The sequence below is a fragment of the Falco cherrug genome, chromosome Z (assembly GCF_023634085.1).
Source record: "Falco cherrug isolate bFalChe1 chromosome Z, bFalChe1.pri, whole genome shotgun sequence".
In the NCBI taxonomy this organism is placed as follows: domain Eukaryota; kingdom Metazoa; phylum Chordata; class Aves; order Falconiformes; family Falconidae; genus Falco; species Falco cherrug.
The window spans coordinates 44,699,842-44,719,675 of NC_073720.1; the positions used below are offsets into that span (position 1 = coordinate 44,699,842).

Here is a 19,834-nt window from a genome sequence, read left to right on the forward strand (position 1 = left end):
TAACCCAGTATCAATTTTTAAACTTTAGGGCCCGATTTTCAGCTGATGTGACTTAACACATCTGTGTTTACCTCACTAGAGTCATCACAAACCCAAAGGATCAGTAGGAAACTCCAAAGGTGCCTGGTCCCTGTGCCACCTGAATGGTAAGAATGACTGAAGGACATCATTCCCAACTTCATTGCCCAAGCTCTTTTAAAGGTGAAACACTGCCCCTTGATTTCACCCTTCTACAGCAGCTGTCTTGATTCTTCCATTGCTTCACAGTCCTTCGCATCCCCCTGAGTTACAGGAAAGAGGGATCTGGGACAGAGGATTTATCTGAGGCTGCAATGCTTTTTGACAGCCTTATAAATGTTTCCTTGCCTGTTTTAATGATGCCAGTATTTTCTGATCCCTTAATAGATCTGTGTAAAAAAAAACCCTAAATATTCAATTTTCTGAAGAACATCTGGTATGATCCTAATATGTAAATACACACTTGGTGAGCTTAATTGAAAGCCTTGCCTTCTCCAGTGACACACACTTTCTGTCTGCTGCAAAAGAAAAGGTGGAAGTCTCTCACAATACGGTATTATTCACAGACCTCCAGATCTGGCTTATCCTGTCCTCAGTAATATTACACACATCAGGACGCAGATCAACTATAAAGCATTCCTTAGGACAATTGCTGCAACAGGCAGCTGCTTTTTAAATAGAAAATTAAGATTATTCCAGACTTTCCCTCAGACATACAGTAACTAGTTCCTTAGCACTGCATGGCAGGGAGGCACACGGTTATGTGAGATGCCTGGGAGAGCAAGAGAGCGTGTTACAATGTTGGGAATTTAAAAAATGCCTCAGAGATAAGGCAGAGGCTGCATATGTATAGAAAAAGGCAGTTGTGAAGTAAATGTCACTATTTTTTGCCGGGGGCCAGACAGCTCTTCGCAGTGCTGTGGGGATGGGCTCCACAGTGCGTGAACACTAGGGACTGAAGGGGAACAGGGTGGCATGGGGGCAGCTGTGATTCAGGGACCCCTCTGCCCTTGGGACCTGTTAAGTTGAACATCTGGTGCCTTTTAACACTAGTTTTTTATATAGAGCCAGGAGAGCACTGCCACTTCCCACCCCTTGATTCACCACGGCAAGAGCAACCCCAGAGGGCACCAACTGGTTTCTTTTGGGGAAAGCAGATCAGCAGATGCACACCAGGAGGTCACCTAATGTACTCCAGCCACTCCTCTACACCTTGCCCAAAGCAAAATCCCACAGACAGAGAGCCAGTGGGCCTCTACACCACCAGTTTCACTATGCTGATGTGCTTTTCCCATGTTGCACTACTTGTGGCTGCTGGAAGCTTGTCACCCTGCAGTCCAGGTAGGTAACGTGAATTTACAGAAGACTTCATTGCACAAAAGGGTAGTCCTCATTCACCATTACCAGCACTGACTGCTACATCTTCAGTAGCATTAGCAACCAGACACAAGTGAGATAAGCAGTGACCTATTTTTGCTACCTATGAAGAGTCTACACCTGCCCAATGACTGACCTCCAAGGGAGGATTGTGCTGCTTCACAGCCTGCAGTGTGGTGCTGTTTAAAATTACATTTTAGCCATCACTTCATAAAAAATACCCTTTGGCTCCTTCAGATAGACAGTGTGATTGAACCAGGTGAATGTGGTGGAGCCTGCTTTGAGCAGAGGCTGCACTGTGTGACAGCCTGTTTTCTCCTTTCCCCTTCTGCAGGACATTGCGAAGAGTAAGTTTTACTTCTGTTTCTTGCTGGTGTTATTTTAGTAGGTCTTGTGCAACAGCGTGATGTTGTCGCTAAGTTTTCCAACATTGCAAGGACATGTTTAAATTTTAAAACCATGTGATCATTTATGAAAACAACAGTTCCTTTTATATTTTGCCATAATATCTTTCACATTTTCTTTTACACATATGTCCCTTCAAAAACAACTCAGTACCAAGCATAAATCAGCTGTCAGTATCCACTTAAAGACATCCTGCTTGAGAATATCAGGATATGCATGGTTCAGTATATTTAGACAAAAAACACGTATATCCTTTACACAAGAATCATTTTTGGCCTCCCTTCCCTTCCCACCCACCCCCCACTTTTCCTCTTCCCTCCCAAAATATGGACCATAGGGCACATATCTTGTTACTCAGTGCTACACAAAGGTAAACTCTGCATTTCCTCTCCAAGCACCTGGAAGCTGGCTACCCCAACTGGGGCTTCAGCTGAAACCAGCTGGGGAAAAGCTGAATGAACCAATTACGACAGGAAATAAAAAAGAGGAAGCCCGCATCTACCAGTATTAATTGTAAGTACATTGTTTTTTAGGAGAGGAAAATGATGAGCTGGACAAAGAGCAGCACGACAGTGTAGGCAGCTGCCAAGGCCCTGGCCGGCAGTCAGCAGAGCCCTGCAATGTGAAAGCAGGGCATGGGGAAGGGTGGACTCTACCTCCAGGTGAGCACAGAGCAGCAACTGATGATGGCACTCTTATTCATTCCTGACTGTTAATACTGCAGCACATCACCACCACTACTATATCCCAACGACTGGCATGCATGCCCCTGGCTTTTATTGGTAAGGTGCCAAAACATGCCCACCCTTCCAAGGGCTCCCCACTGAAGCAGAATCAATGACCAGAAATATCTCTACTGGACATGTATTGCTTTATATCTATCCTTTTCAAACTTGCAGTGAGCCACAGGCATAGAAAGGGGCTCCCATAATTTTTCTTTACTCTGCATTCTGCAGGAAAGAGTGCCGCATGAGCCTGCACCAGTCCCCATCTTGCTGCAGACGGTCACCCAGCTTGCACAGGGCTGCTGCTTGGCACCAAATGAGGGTGGCAGCAGGTGTGTGGGAAATGGAGGAAGCTGGCAGGGAGAAGCTATTCCAATTCCAGCTGACCCAAGGTACAGGGGACAATAATGAAAACTGGCTAGAGACCTGGCCCAAATCACTGTCAGGGACAAATGCAGACCAGATGGTGCAATTTGCTTGGGGACAATGAGGGTGCTGTCCATGCCCTTTCCTCAGCATCTGAGAAACCGTTCAGCTCAAAACAAGAAGAATTTTACTCTAATATACCTACGTTTCTATGGTTGCATCTTTTTAACTATAAACATTTGATGCTTTAAAGATTTAAGGAATGATCGTGTTACACTGACAGCCTTCTTCTAAGGAAACTCCATAAAATACCAGTATGTTTACTTCTGCCTAGCTGTCCTGTTGCTCCTCTGAAATAGCCAGTAATCTCTACTGAACAGTCATCATCTTCCCTCCCACACGGCCTGACAAAAATGGACTTATCACAAAAATAAATTGTAGATTATTTTTGCAGAAAAAATGTTAATACCCTTGCAATCAGCTCCATTAGGTTTACATACTCCCCTCCCTACGCTTTGCTTTCTCCCTGCCTCCCTCCTGCTCTTCAAGAGAAATTTTTAAAGCAGTAAATGGCAGGATTCCAGGGGTGATGTTATGCCAAAAATCAATTTAAAAAAACAAAAGAGAGAGGCTGCAAGATTTAAAAAAAAAGAGGAGTGGGAAATGTATTTCCTCTGCATCTGGGACCTTAGATCTTGGCAGTATAACTGATGGCATTTTACCTCAAAAATGGCTCTCCCTCCTCTGTCCCTCCTGTTCACCAGACATGGCTGATTGCCCTGAGCTTTTCCCTTTTTCTACTCCAAGATGAGACATAAAACTTCACTTCTGCAACTGGAGCTTGCTGGTTTGTAAGGAAGACATGCAATCCAGTGTAAAATGTGGTTCACACACTACTCCTAGGCTTTACATGCAATTTGCTTACAGTAGTGAGATTGTGGCTGAGAAGTGATGTGGAAAACTAGCTTTTAAACAAGATTTTGAAAAAGAGAATATGGACCTCTTTAGAGGAAGGTTAATTCTGCCACTACATAGTGCAGTGGATACTTTCAACAAAATTACTTCTTTTTATTTTTACAGCCTTGTCCTCACATCCCTTAAAAACCAGTGTCTTTCACTGTGCTATGAAATGTGCTATGGGACAAATCTGAGAAAGGAAAAAAAAAAAAAAAAAAAGGCAGGCGTTAGCCCTAGCCATAGCCTCAGCGGAGCCTGGGAAAGGCCTGGCATGCCAGGCCAGACCCACTCCACTGACCTCATGGGGTGTCCCTAACATCATTAGCAACAGCTCATTAGAAAGATTCTCTGAACCCTTGCTGGCCTTCTCTGGCTTATTTCCAGTTCTGCGGCACCTTTCCCAATATGAAAGAACTAAAACAATTGAGACCCTTCCAGATCTAAGTGAATGGCAAAATTATGCTCTCTGTTTTGTTTTCTCCCTTAGTAACTGCTACTATTTTGTATACTTCGTTGACCTCTATTGAGTATTGAGCTGATATTGTCATGCACCTGTTGTATACCCGCAATCTCAGTCCGGAGTTGTTATCACCACCTAAGAAACTGCCATTTAACAGGTTAATTTAAGACTGGTTTTGCCCCTGTTTGTCTCACTTCATTCTTATCTACCTTGAATGTGACCCGGCAGATCATTCTACAACTCTACACAGATGTCTTTCATCTTTGCTGGTTTGAGTAATTCAGTTTCATCAGCAAATTTTCTCATGTCAGTGCTCACTGAACATAAAAGATTGCATGACAGATTGCCGTTTAATCCCCCTGATGATCTCACTCAGCTCCAAGAACTGGTGATTTATTCATATGTTCCAATTCTTACCCTTTATCCATGTAAGAATCTTCTGTCTTGTATTAGGTTCCTCAAAAGTTTTTGGTGGAAAAGTCTGTCAAAAGACTCTGGAAAGCTAACAATAATCAGCCAATGTGATGACTCTTACCCACATATCTCTAAGCCTTTTTTGACAATGCTATCAGGTTTGTACAGCCAAGCTTCCTTTTTCAAAGTCCATGTTGACCCTTCCCATATTGACCTTGTTCTCACCAGCAAAGAGAGGCTAGTGGGGAATACGAAGCTCAAGGGCAGCCTTGGCTGCGGTGACCATGAAATGGTGGAGTTCCAGATCCTTAGGGCAGCAAGGAGGATGCACAGCAAGATCACTAACCTGAACTTCGGGAGAGCTGACTTTGGCCTCTTCAGGGAGCTGCTTGGTAGAGTACCATGGGATGGAGCCTGGGAGGGAAGAGGTGCCCAAGACAGCTGGTTGATATTCAAGGATCACCTCTTCCAAGCACAGCAGTGATGTGTCCCAACAAAGTCAGGCAAAAACACCAGGAGACCTGCATGGTTGAACAAGATGATCCTGGACAAAATAAAACACAAGAAGGAACACTACAGACGGTGAAAGCAAGGACAGGTAGCCTGGGAGGAATACGGATAAACTGTCCAAGCAGCCAGGGATCAGATTAGGAAAGCTGAAGACCTGACAGAATCGAATCTGGTGAGTGACATCAAGGAGAGGAAGAAAAGCTTCTATAGGTATATCAGTGATAAAAGGAAGATTAGGGAAAAAATGGGCCCTCTCCTGAAGGAAACAGGAGACTGGATTACCTGGGACATGGAGAAGGCTGAGGTACTTAATGACTTTTTCATCTTGATCTTCACCAGCAAGTGCTCCAGCCACATGGCCCAAGTCACAGAAGGCAAAGTGAGGGACTGGGAGAAAGAAAGACTGCCCACTGTAGGAGAAGATCAGGTGTGAGACCATCTGAGGAACCTGAAGGTGCACAATTCCATGGGACCTGATCAGATGCATCCACAGATCCTGACAGAACTGGAGGCTAAGCCACTATGTGTCATATCTGAGAAATCATCACAGTCAGGTGAAGTTCCCACAGACTGTAAAAGGGGAAACATACCCCCCCAATTTTAAAAATGGAAATAAGGAAGACTTGGGGAACTACAGGTCAGTCAATCTAACCTCTGTGCCCAGCAAGATCATGGAGCAGATCCTCCTGGAAATTATGCTAAGACACATGGAAAATAAGGAGATGATTAGTGACAAATAAAATGGCTTCACTAAGGGAAAATTGTGCCTAACAAATTCAGTGGCCTTCTATGACAGGGTTACAGCATTAACAGATCAGGGAAAAACAACTGACATCATCTACCTGGGCTTGTGCAAAGCTTTTGACACTGTCCTGCACAACATCCTTGTCTAAACTGGAGAGACATGGATTTGATGGATGGTCCTCTCAGTCACACTCAAAGAGTTGTGGTCAACAGCTCAATGTCCAAGTAGAGACCAGTGATGGCATTCCTTAGGGGTTGGTACTAGGATCAGCACTGTTTAACATCTTTGTCAGTGACATGAACAGGGGGATTGAGTGCACCCTCAGCAAGTTTGCTGATGACACCAAGCTGTGTGGTGCAGTTGACACACTGGAGGAAAGGGATGCCATCCACAGGGTACTTGAGAGGCTTGAGAGGTTGGTCCAAGTAAACCACATGAAGTTCAACATGGTCAAGTGCAAGATCCTGCTCCTGGGTCAGGGCAAACCCAAGCACAAATACAGGCTGGGCAGAGAATGCATTGGGAGCAACCCTAGCAAGAAGGACTTGGGGCTGTTGGTGGACAAAAAGCTCAACACAGCCCAACAATGTGCACTTGCAGCCCAGAAAGCCAACCATATCCTGGGCTGCATCAAAAGAAGCGTAACCAGCAGGTTGAGGGAGGTGATTCTCCCCCTCTACTCTGCTCTTGTGAGATCCCACCTGGAGCACTGCGTTCAGCTCTGGGGCCCCCAACATAAGAAGGACACAGGCCTGTTGGAGTAAGTCCAGAAACGGGCCACAAAGATGAACAGAGGCTGGAGCACCTCTCTTATGAAGACAGGCTGAGAGAGTTGGGGTTGCTCAGCCTGGAGAAGGCTCCAAGGAGACCTCATAGCAGCCTTCCAGTACCTAAAGGGGAACTTTTTACAAGGGTTTATAGTGATAAGACAGGACTAATGACTTTAAACCGACAGAAGCTAGTTTTAAATTAGATATTAGGATGAAATTCTTTATTGTGAGAGTGGTAAGACACTGGAACAGGTTGCCCAGGGAAGCTGTGGATGCCCCATCCCTGGAAGTGTTCAAGGCCAGACTGGATGGGGCTTTGAGCAACCTGATCTCATGAAAGATGACCCTTCCTGTGACAGGGAGGTTGGAACTAGATGATCCTTAACATCCCTTCCAACACATACCATTCTATAATTCTGTGAAATTGGTGAATACTCAAGCACCCAGCAGTTTTGTTGAGTGTGCTCCACTGGTAAATTTTTCTACTCTCTCAAAAAACTAAGAAATCAACAGGCCTTTGAACACATATTTAAGTTCAATAAACTAGAGTTTTCCAAATCCAGAGACGGGAACAAGGGCCAAGGCTGGTATCTTCATGGGAAAGTCCTCTTGTTTTAACCTCTTCTGGTACTTCCAAATGAGTCTACATCCTTCATTCCTCTGCCATGGCACTCCAGCACAGAAAGGAGGGGTTGCTGGCCAAGAGATAGGTCTCAGGCTATTTAAAAGGAAAACTCTACCCAGTAACTTGCAGAATGAACAGCTAAGCATTTACATCACAAGCTCCTCAAGAAATGCATCCTAGAAGCAAACCCAAAACCAAGCTGCCAAATCCTGCATTGGTACTTCCCAGTTAAATCTAAGATGGAGCATCATATTGCAATATTTAAATAGTATTGCAATAGCCTAATCACCAGTGGCATTTGCAAAGGTTGCATCACAATGCACTCAACTTCTTAGCAGTAATTAAATGCAGAACAGGGGACCTGGTTTTCTACTTGATCTTCTTGGAGCACAACCAGATGTCTAGATTGTCCACAGATGGCCAACAAACCTTCTCAGAAGTCAGGAATGCTTCTCCTGTGACCAAGGGCTGCAGATTCACATTCAGGAGTTATTAATATTACTCATTACTTACATTAGAGCTGTCTTTAAGACCCCACCTGGAAATGGTAAATCAGGTCCCCATAATTTTTGCTCATGGTCAAAAACAAAGTAAGAGACAGTCCTTGCCTTGAGCTCAAATACCTACTCACAATGGAGACACATTTACTTCATGTCTAACAGATATTTTACGTATGTGTTTCCATATTTGTTCCTGACTTGCCACAAGCATCTCTCCCCATGATGATATCTCATGTCTCTGTTTTCCCTCAGGATCTTAACAATGTAAAAACTTTTTAGGTGCATTTGGTTTTCATCCAAAATATTTTCCTTTATTACTTTTTTCCCAACTCTCAGATCCATAATTAAATCCATATTATTAATAAAAGCCACTTGGTCCTTTTTTTCAGCTGAAGCACACAAAACAAGGGTTTAACTCTTCAGTAACACACTTGGTTCGATGATGTATCTGCAATGCATCAGCTTTCCAACTCTTAACAGGACAAAGCTCAAATTTCTGTGCAATAGGTCTTCACATAGCAACAAGCATTTTCTGTCAGTGGAAGAATAGTGCATAAGGAAAACAAATGAAAGCTGAGCCCTGACTCCACTAACTTGAGAATTTCTTCCCTGAATCCACCTACTAATAAAAAAGAACCGAGAGTAGCTGAATGCCTCCGAAGATACAAACTGCTCCAAAGAGTGTTTTCTGACACTGGTTGAGCCACACAATTAAGAGCAAAACTGAGCTTTTCCAAAGGGTGTGCCTGATGTTAAACTTTGAAGGTTTGACATCATTGTATCAAACCAGAGCTTTTAGCACTTTTGAAAACCAGATCCTTTTGTAAATACCAAAATACAATGCAGTAACATAAAATGTAGAAACTTCTCTTCCAAACTGGCTACATAGGATACCCATCTTTCACAAATATTTAAATTCCCTTCCTTTTCTTGAATTCTCTACACCACTCTTCCTTTCACCTCTGTCTCCATCAGGCCCCTTCTTATGGTGGGCTGTGTCCATGAGCCAGGGGGTCCATGCTGCGCCATGCATTGTGAGGTCCCAGCCTTTCCAACCTTCCCACTTGGGAGCCAGGACATCTTGAAAGCCACAAAAGCCCCCGTCTTCCCCTCACTTCCACCATCAACCTCAAAAGTGACATCTTCATAGTTTCTGGGGAAAGCAGCTGTTCCAGGACATCACTCCCAGGAGGCAGGCACTGCCTCGGCCGGCTCTGCCAAGTCCTGACAATCCTGGAGATTAACACTGACACATTGACTACAACTTCATATTTCACGGGGAGCCAATGTAATGAGTAACAAACTGCAGTGACCCTTAGTTGGCAACTGATGTCACCCAGATAGAGGGCTGCTCCACATGAAAGCTTTCTCCATGTGGCAATGCTTCTTTTTAGTCCACCACTACCTGGGAGCACAGAGCTGGTGCACAGCACCAGTCTCTGGGTAAGAAGGAGCACCAGCAACCACAGCAAGAGGAAAGCCTGGAGGAATTTCCTGCTGTTGCTGTTCTGAGTCCCTTAGCAGCAGATTGCAAGAGGTGGCTGTAGCCCAAAGAAAGAAATTGGAGAAAAAAAGTAAATAAGGTCATTGCATCTGGCATGTCTCCACAGTGTTCTCCTTTTTCCATCTACGTTACCTTCCCTTCTCCACGGTTACCCACAGCCAGGTGCTTGTCCCAACTGTGAGAGGAAATGTTAGGAAGTCATGCGTCCTCTATTTTAAGAACATGGTGAGCCACACATGGAAAAGCATTTTCCTAAATGTGATTGTAATGGAGCATGCTGGTTTTTAGCTATTCCTCTGCTTGCATTTGAAGAGCATTTGAGCTATGTTCTCTGCTCCAACTACTGATTACTGAGTATTTTAAGATACAGTGATTACATTACACAGCATTTTCTATACACATGCCCAGGCTTAAAGTGAAAAGTCCCCTGAAAATTATTTCCCCTACCATTCTCTCCTTGAATTCTGCAGATTTTTTTTAAAACAAGTGACAAACCCATTTATCCATGGTCATACAGATATAGTGGGGAGGAAAATTAACCACAGCATAGCTGTTGGGGTTTTTTTTCAAAATTTATTTCAGTGGTATTCACACTATCTGTACGTAAAAAAGAAAGATATAAAATAGACGACTCACAGGATCCCTATTTAAGATCCCTAATAAAACTAAAACCTTTCTAGTATATATCAAACCAGTACTGTAGGACTCCTACACCATTTTTCTTTTATACCACAAACCACGAAACAGTTTTCCCCTGTAGATTCACAAAGGGAGGATGGATAATTAAGTATATAAAAAAAAGTCAAAGGACCTGTGCAAATAGTGATGCCACCCACACCCACAATGCAGAAAGCAATGCTTGTAACCCTGAAAAACAAATACCACACACTTTTGTTTTCAGGGCTGCCCTGTTCTTCTGTAGGTGTGTATTAAGTCCTCAGAAATAAGTAAAAAAACAGAGGGAACCACACCAAGCATCAGCACCTAGAAGAAAAAGAGAGAGCAGACAGACTAACAGTCCAAAAAGCCATAGCAGGTCTGGCTGGCTGTCCCGAGCACAATTAGTCTGAAAGGGAGAAGCAGACCTAAAGAGGACCCAAGATGACACGTTCCATTTTATATGCCTGATTCCCCAGGCATTTCAAAGCAACTCAGATGATGCTACCAGCATGTTTTTAATCCTGTCAGCAATGGTTTTGCCTGCTTACTATTTGCTTTCATAGAAAATGAAGCATGTTATAAATGCTCCCCTCCATGTTTGTTTTCTTTTTAATGCTGTAAGTGCCTCATGCAAATCTGTAGCACAAGCACAAAGTAGCATTAAGGTGTGGTATAACCACCCTAGTACTTTCTGTTTATATAGCTTTTTATTTTCCTGTATTACTGCCAATCAAGCATCAAAGAGACAGATAAAAACCTCTGCTCCTTGAATTCCCAGTGTGTTCCCCCTGCCTCATTACAGACACTGTTGAAGGACATGATAAAGCTTAGCTGACCTGCTTCAATCTTGTCGATCAGCACAGGCACAACTGGAAACAAGTCCTCCTGGAGTAATGTCAGCACTTTCCTTGACAGCAAATGGAAACTAAACAAGGGGAGAAGGCAAAACACCAGAAAGTTCTATTCTGTGTCTGAGAAACCTCTTTGCCTCTCTCTTTCAGCCCCCTTTTCCACATGTGATGCAGTTGTCAACAGTGTGTACCGATGCGTGCTGAAAACTGGACTGCCCATATGCCCACTATGCTGTGTGCTGGTGCCACCATTTACAGGAAGGTTTTTTTATGCACTGGTAGCGGAAACACAAAAAAAAGGTTTGAGAGCTGGGCTAGATATTCAGCTGGCATTAGTGCTTCAGGTCAACGGGAAGGCATTGCAGAGCATCAGCTGAACACAGGCCATGGCAATACTTCAAATGAGGGATGCCAACACCAACGCCTTCTTTCTTTCCTACACATATGCAAACAGGCATTCATGCCTTTACTTTTCACTTGTTTAATACTCTTTCATAAATATTGTCACAGCATGCATTCTACACAGTCCTTCACAGCAAGCAGATCCACAGGGAAGATGATTTTTAGCAGAGGCTTTGGCTCCCTACACGGACTTTTCTAAGGCACAGGAATCCAGGCAGAGGCCCAGAAGCTGGGATCCTGGAGGCACTCGTACGCAGCTGAGCAGTGAGGAGTGAGGTAGGAAGAAAGCAAAGCTAATGGACAGATTTGAAGCTCTGGAGGATCAGTGTCCTCCTCAGGACAGGTTTATCCCTGTAACCCATGAACCCTGGTGCAGGATCCAAGTCATAACATCTCCATTGCATTTGTCCAGATGAGTTTGCAAGGATGCCAGGGTGTGAGGAGTAGAAAGGGTCTTTTCTCCAACACAGCCTTACTCCCCCAGGTTAGCTGGGAACCTCACAGGGACGAGAGCCAGCCCTGTACCAGAGACTGGAAGGGCACACCATCACCCTGTTGCACCCTCCCATGGAATGAGGCAGAAATTTACCTACCGTGAGGTAATTTCCTTTGGCATAAAAACTTCACTTTACTGGTCTTAATGGACACCATTTTGTTCCAGATGAGCCTTCCCCTTTCATGCTCAACTGAATTGATGCTAGTATGATCAACTCAAAGTGGTTGCGTATATCTTCTTAAATCTCACCACCATTGTGTAGAACAATTAATTAGGGCAAAGCTGATCTGTTTCCATCTGATACGAACTGATAACAGCAAGTTTTCAGGGTCAGCTTCGAGATTTGCCTGGCGCTGTAGAAAGCCCTGGCCAGATTTCCAAACACCGTCATTTGGAGGAACAGAATGCATTTTTCAGCTGGGTGAGGCTGAGGCAAATGCAGACATAAGCAGAAATGATGAAGCTGTCCAGTGGCAACTGTGGCTGTGCTGCTGAATGGTATCTATACTGTGCAACCAGGAAAATACATATAAAACCAGCATGCAAACACACAGAAACCAAATGAAAATGTCAAGGGGGACTATTCAAAGGCTGTCTGCTTTGGGTAGACAACCAGTGTAACAAAAAACTGACTACTGTATTTGTTAAACAAAATGAACCGCAAGTCATAAATGGGGAGAAATCCATAATTTTATTGAATCGCACTCAACAGTGCTCAGAGTGTGTTACCGTAACTCTATTCCTTTTAATTCTGACAGCCATGTTTTATTCATTACAGGCACAGACTGCTGATTGAAATGGAAGACTGTTGTGACAAATTATTTCTGACTTTGGGAGATAAAATGAGCTGCAACTGTTGCACTAAAATCATAGCCACTTGCATGGCAGTTCTGCCACTTCATCTTCTAATTCCAGGGAGAGGGGAGTATTTAAACCAGTGTGTGCATTCTTGTAAACTGCAAAGCCAGTGCAAATTACACAGTGAAGTTTGCAGAGGGGCATAACTTGTTTCACAAATAATTGAACGACATTCGGCTCTCTCTGTGGCTACTAGATCTATTATGAAAGTCCAAAAATAACAGTAATGCTTTTTACCATTAAATTATAAGGCAAGGAAAAGGATTTAGACAACAGTAAGGCTCTTAATTGTATGTTTGTAAACTTATAGGCAAGCTTCTATTCAGCTACAGCTTTAGTTCAAATACCATAGCTCATACAAAGCCCACATTCTCTTTTCTCTTGTCTTTTTCCATTCCTTAGCAAGAAACACACCATCAGATAATGCTGTGCTTGCCAGGAGGGCTGAAACACATGGTAAGGTTTTGAAAAAGCCACCATTCCACACTGAATTTCAACACTTGGATCATTTACTAGGATGATATCAAAGTACCATAGGAATACTCCAGCATTCTCCTCATGCAATCATGAGATTTCCAATAACACAGAGTGCTTCTTCAAACTTTTCTTTTAAGAAGCCATATTAAAGAGGTAATTAAAGAGGTAATTCCAGTCAACAAAAATAATGTATTGTAATTTCCACCTCATATCCTGAAGGGATCTGTTTCGTTTAAAAATATTTCTGCAACTGATTATCCATGGAAAACCTAATAGACCTTCTTCACCTTCTCCAGGCCACTCTGTCAACCCAAAGGTAGGCAAAAATTGCCCAGCACATTAAAAAAAAATAATTCTAGATAAAAAATTCCTTTAACTTGACAGCTTGTATAAATATTATCAGCCTGTTCTCTGTTACCTGCATTTCAACTTGAGAAAACCTTCCATTCCTTTGAAAATTTAAAAGATTATTTGTGTTAAATTCCAATTTTAGTGAAAAAAAACCAAAAACTTCAGTGGAATCAGAAGCTGGCCACCATCTGCTGAGTGTTCAACACCTGTATATGTCATCTGTTAGTACATGTTTGACTTCCAAGTGTTTGTTGCGTTGCACGTAGCTATTGACATGATGTCTCCTTTGTAACACTTTAGAACTATGTGGATTTTCATAAATCAAGCACCAAGCCATCAGAGAGAGCGGCATGACTTATGACAAAAGAAAGCATTTCATGATGTGAGCAGACTACAGGAGGTAGAAAGTTTGATGTGTATTTGATATTTAGGTGGCAATGTCTAGTTTGATTTAGATTGTCTTCCAATATTTAGGTGAAAACAAATAATATTAAATATAAATAATTACCTATGTTGGACACGAGCAGCTTAGCAGTGATCAAGAAACATTTCATCTAGCTGCAAATGGAGAAGAAAAAAGAATTACTACATATACCACATGAAGAACTAGAGAGAGAAGGCAGAAATGGGAATGGAGGACTTGTCTTCACAGTCCGATTAAATAATACCAGATCATGGCAGGATTTCTATTATCCTATCAGGCATTACAAGTGTTTTTTTCCATTACAGTAGTGGATGGTAAATCTGAATTCTTATCAAAGACTTGGAGACAACACAGGAGTCCCTTATGTTTCAAGAAGGCTCATGTGTATATTCTCAAATAATATAGGATAGTCACCAAGGTCTTAATTGGCAAGTCAAATCAAAGCGAAGTGACCATTCATCACTTAGGAGTGATGGCTACTCAGGCAAAGGTTGCTGGTTAGCATCCCAAATAATCTGGTGTTTTGCATGGATGTAAAATGCTCTCTCTATCTCCTAGAAAGACTGGGAGCTTTTCCTAAAGGTAAATTCCTTGAAACCTAGGGCTGGTGGGCTCACAAGTAAGCTTCAGCTACAAATTGCATAGTCAAATGAGAATGGTACTTTGAGTTTGGAACTCAATAAAGCATTTTGAAATTTTATATTATTTATGATTGAAAAGTAACTCAGGGAATTTCCTGTTCCCAATAAAGTAAAAGATCTGGGGGAAATTAAGACACCATGGCCTAAATCCATGCTTCCATGCTATACTTACCCGTCTGCATGGATGACAGCATTTCCTGGGAATGACTGATAAATTAAACAGCTAAATATGGTGTACACTCATGTTATTTTCCACTTCCTGAGGCTGATGATAACCCAGAAGTTGAGAAGGCCAGCTAGCCTAGTCAAACCAGCAAAACAGGTCAGCTTTAGTCAAAAGCAATCAAACTTTGCTCCACAAGACTGAAATGCAAATATCATAAGTCTGCATTTTTTCATTGCATCCTAGATGTTGCCTGCCAACACTTCTAACCACATGTGAATCTCCAAAACAGCCTGAGCCTGCTTCAATTTATGGGAAAAGTCTTTCTCATACATCTGAAACCTACTGTTAGCTTGGTGTTGCTCCCAGCTACTCCCCTGTCTTGGTGGGGGGAAGAACCTCTCCAGTTCCTCCTGGGATCCAGGCTCTGGGTACAGCTTTGGAGGGGCAAACCCATGTAGCAGCGAGGGACAGATCTGGATGCAGATTCTTCATCTCACTTTCACAGACATTTGTAACTACACACAGAGATACACACACACCTCCCCACCCCAAAGACACAAGGATAAATACAGTGACACAACTGCACAGAGCATCTCCTAATTATTGTCAGTCAGTATGATATAGCATGTGCTTTTGGTATCAGTATGCCCAAAGCTATGACCTCACCGCTGGGAAATTTGGGATCTCTGTTCCTATGGGAGAGAAGACCACTTGAGCCAAGGAGGCTTGAATAGCTAACCTCAGGACAAATTTTTTAAGCAAAACAATTCAATTCCTCAAAAGCATGATTTTTCCCCCACTTAACGGCAACCTCTGACCTCATGTCTGGAGGTGATGGATGAGGTGAGACGGAGGCATGGGAGAAGACCTGAGGATAGTTGCCAGCATGTTACAGCTAGCAGTCATTAACAGGCAAAGTTTCCTCAGAAGGAAATAAGAATTATTTCAAATCAAGAAAAATAAACACCAGAATAATCAGCTGCGCAGTGGCTCATGTAAAATATGAATGTGGCCAAGGTTTGCAAGTCCGAGGGGAATCCAGCTTTGTGAGCTTACTGCAGAAAAATGCAGGCCCCAGCCCTGAGCTCTTATAAAAGCGCTGAAACGAAAGAGTAAAGCCCTCCCCAAACATACAGAGAAAACTGCATAGATGATTGCAGCCCACAACTTGTCAGGCAGACCTCCAGTACCAAGATGTTGACTGATAGTTACCTATCTGCAGTGCCATATTTGTCTGACACAGGCAGAAGATAAGACCGGAAAAGTAAAATGTGTTCCCTAGCAAATGCTAAAGTGAGACTTTGGTACACGGAAAAGAGATTTCTCCTGGTGTTTGTTTTGGCAGGAACAGTTTCAGCAGACACTATTACAACCCTGTCCGCTTGCAAAGCAAAGCTACAGCTCCACATATTATTGGAACTCCAGGGCTGATCGCTTTCCACATGGTGGTGTTACTGGAGCTAGCAGAACACCGGCAAACCCATTTGGTCAGCAAAGATTTTTTCAATTAAAAAATACAATATAATTTTCTCTGAATAGAATAAGCTGGTTGGCTTCAAGCAAGGGAGAAAAGAAGGTTCTTCTGAATTACAGTCCTGGGCTTTCAAAGGTGAAGCCCCAAATCTTTCCTCCCCAGCCACTGGAGCTGCCAGCAGCTGCACCATCTCATTGCCAGACCTTGCACAGGAAGTAGGGAGAGAAGAGGAGGAGGGAGAGGGAGAACAGGGAGCCCAGGAAAGGAGAACGACCCTGGTCTAGCATTAGAGCTGCACTTCATGATAAGGCTGCTTGAAAACCCTGCTGAATGACAGGCATTTAATTCTCTGCACATCAAAGGGAGCTGCAGAGGTGACAGCAGTTTGTCTAGATACTCCAACCCAGTCTTGTGCCTATTACATTGATGTCGCAACACAGGTACATGTTTCTGCAGCTTCCTGGTGGCTAGAATCTCTGATTAGCCATCCTACTTCCAATGTCCAAGTACCAGTTCATAGTCACTGGTGTAGGCTATTGATCCATCTCAACTGCAGGCCTGCCTAGTTCTTGGCAAACCCCTCTGGGTTCTCACCCTGGACCTTTAAGTTTCCCCAAGCCCTGATGGAGGTGGGGCAGAGAAGTTTCCAGGAACAGAGGAAAGTCTTGTTCCACCTTTGTGTAATGCACTTGCCCCAGCCCTCCTCTCAGACACCTGTAGCAATCTTAGGAGACAGTAGTTTTGCCTCCAAGTCCTCCAGCACGCAGAGTACTCTGCTCACAGCGAGGACTGCTGGCCTTGGACCTCAGAAATAGCCATTGTACAGAACACACACAGCACACTTACAAGCTCGGGTATTTACACTGTCATGCTGCCCTTCCTTCATCTCACTTAAAATACGCCTCACTGGCTAATTATTCTGGAGTATCATATGTGGTGCAGTGTTAGTGAAACAGTCTCATAAAAGAATAATATTCATCACATGTGACTGAAAAAATACAGTCTTTTTTGGTCAAAGTTACCACAATGTTTATTTACCAGTGTCAAATACTAAAGTACTGCCTTTCTCGTGAAACATTTTCTTCACTTTGTGTATAAAGTACTGGGCACATGTTTTACTTCACATGCCTTGAAGCCAGGGTGTGTTGTGTTATTTTACTTTTTGATAGCCTGTACAGCTAAAACGAGAGCAAATAATTGGTCTCCATGTGTTAGCATATCCTCAGAGAGCTCAGACTTTCTCTTGTGAATGGAAAAGTCAAAATCAGAAATGGTAACGCAGGGGCTTTTACACTTTAGACCTATAATTGGAAAGAACTCAAAACACCCATCTCTCACTTGTGCAAATAAAAGGCACTTTTGAAAAATGTATTTACCCATGTCTGTTTCAAACAGTGGTGGGCCAAACCATCTCCTCAGTAGGTGTTCAAGCTGACATCATGAGCTGGTGAAATCTGTGATCCTTCTACTGATCACAGTGGAACACTTTTGATCTCCACTAGGTGAGGAGTTGCCTTATGACCTAAGATGAAATACAAAATCCCAGGCATGATACTTCTGCAAAACTGAAGCCACCCAGAACATTGTTTATGCCTGATTTAAATAACTACATTTTCCATTTCCCATACAGAATGTATATGCTAATTCTCCCTCCCAAGTGCTATCTAGAACATTTGGAGACTTGTGTCTTGATTCATATTTTAATCATGAAGCCTTCAGGATGACTTAGACAGAATGACTTCTCAAAACGACTTGACTTGCCCAATGTAATTGTCCAAGTATTCTGGTCTGACTGTACATCGTCCTCTATGTCAGCGTCAAATAACCACAAATGCAGCCATTGAGACTTGGGAACACTTACATCAGTCTTAGTATTTGTATATCTTGATGTATTATTTGCTTTACCATTGTCCTACTGCTTGCCTCAGAACCACTTGTGAGTTGCACTTGAAACAAACTATCGAACCAATCATGTAGGCACAATTTTGTTCCTTGCATGCATACTATTAGCTGACACCAGCAGCCTCTGATGACCAGATCCAAGTTCTGCTGGACCCAACGGTGCAGACTTCTCTGTTGGTTCTGCGGACACAGTTTCATGCTCATGATTGTATATACATAGGACCTCTCTCACAAAAAAAGAAAAAAACAGCACTACATGGTTAGTGAAGACCACATCGACTAATGTATTACCCAGCAGTTTGCTATGACGGGAGCAGATTCAGCAGTTTTTAAGTCAGTATTGCTGGACCATTACCTGCTTCCCAACTGAGCTTTCTAGTGCACTGAAGGCTGCTTCACTTTTGGAAATCTCTTGCAGGTATCACTGAGAGACAAGGTCCTCTTTGCACAGAAAGTCTGTGAGTAGGTGTATAAATCTTGACAAAGAACTTCTAATTGCACTGAGTTGATACCATGATTTACTGTCACTTCCCCACTGATAAGAACCTTAGAAGACAAAGGTAAGACAGGACCAGCTGTTTCACATTAATCACTGAACAGAGCCAAATCTTTTAAAAATCATACCACTACAAAACCATGAACTTTTTTGACAAACTAATGGAAAAGTTCGCTGAAGAGCTACTTGCATTGATGGTTTACATCCAATACACCTTCCAGTCCCCTATTAATAAACAAACAAAACCCCAAGAAAACCAAACAGAATCCAGCAGGTACACTGGTCTGTTTAGGAACCAGGATCCCAAAAGTTTTAGGCATGTTAGAAATAAGCATACATGTGCTACCTCAGTCTGCCCAATAATTTTTTTTCCAGCACAATTACAGTTTTCAAATGAACACAGCAATGAAAATATTTCCATGTATTAGGATACACATAAGCAGCAATATTCCCTGTGCTATCTACCCATAGGTATTAAAAATAAAGCCAGACGATTTATTTGCAGGTGGCAAAGCAACTTGGTTTATATTTGTACAGTCCTGCTAAAATACATGTAAATACTTATTAAAAACTATTAATAATTTCTATTTTCTCATTGGCCCCTTCTACTCTTGTCAGTATATATATAAAGGCATTTCCTCTCAAAACAGAAGAAGATTTTTTCTTTCCCATCAGTATTTTTCCTACAAAGTTCTATAATGAAAGACATGGCACCCACATGACCTCATTTCAAGCTACCTAGAATCATTTGGAAAGGTTTATAGGTTTATGTCTGTAACTGTGCTGAGGTGCCTGGTTTGGCAGAGAGGGTCCCATACGAGAGAAAGAATTCTTTTTACAAATTTAAAATAAAAATGGTTTTGTACTTTAGAGAGCTAAAGAAAGCAGAGCTGTTCATTTCCATATTTCTCCCTTTAAAAAAAAAAAAATCCTTAAATGAATGACATACTTTATAATAAAGTTGATCTGGTCATAAAGTGGCCAAACCTGCAGGGTATTTTCATAATACAATTAAAATAGCCAAATTGGAAGGATATAGAGCTTTCTCTGACCTAAAATTAAACTGGGCCACATGCAAGAATTTTTATTTTTCACTTCCACATATGATAAAACAAATAATGATAGGACACTACTAATCCTTCTTGTTGAGCTGTTCCTGACTCTTGGAAATGCCCTTATTCCAGTCCTTCAAATAAAGAATCAATTAAATTGTGTTTAATAACAAACCTTTCTGGTGGATGGCTCCCAGGATAGCCTACG

General features: G+C 42.5%; 1 long non-coding RNA gene across 4 annotated transcripts in view; it reads right to left on the bottom strand.

The window, feature by feature from the left end:
• Positions 1-19,834, bottom strand: part of LOC114016436 (uncharacterized) — a 53,423-nt gene that overhangs the window by 14,445 nt on the left and 19,144 nt on the right. For all 4 annotated transcript variants that reach the window (XR_008730363.1, XR_008730362.1, XR_008730364.1 and 1 more), the window contains one exon: positions 13,980-14,029. This is a non-coding gene — a long non-coding RNA (uncharacterized LOC114016436). The remainder of the gene's footprint in view (positions 1-13,979; positions 14,030-19,834) is intronic.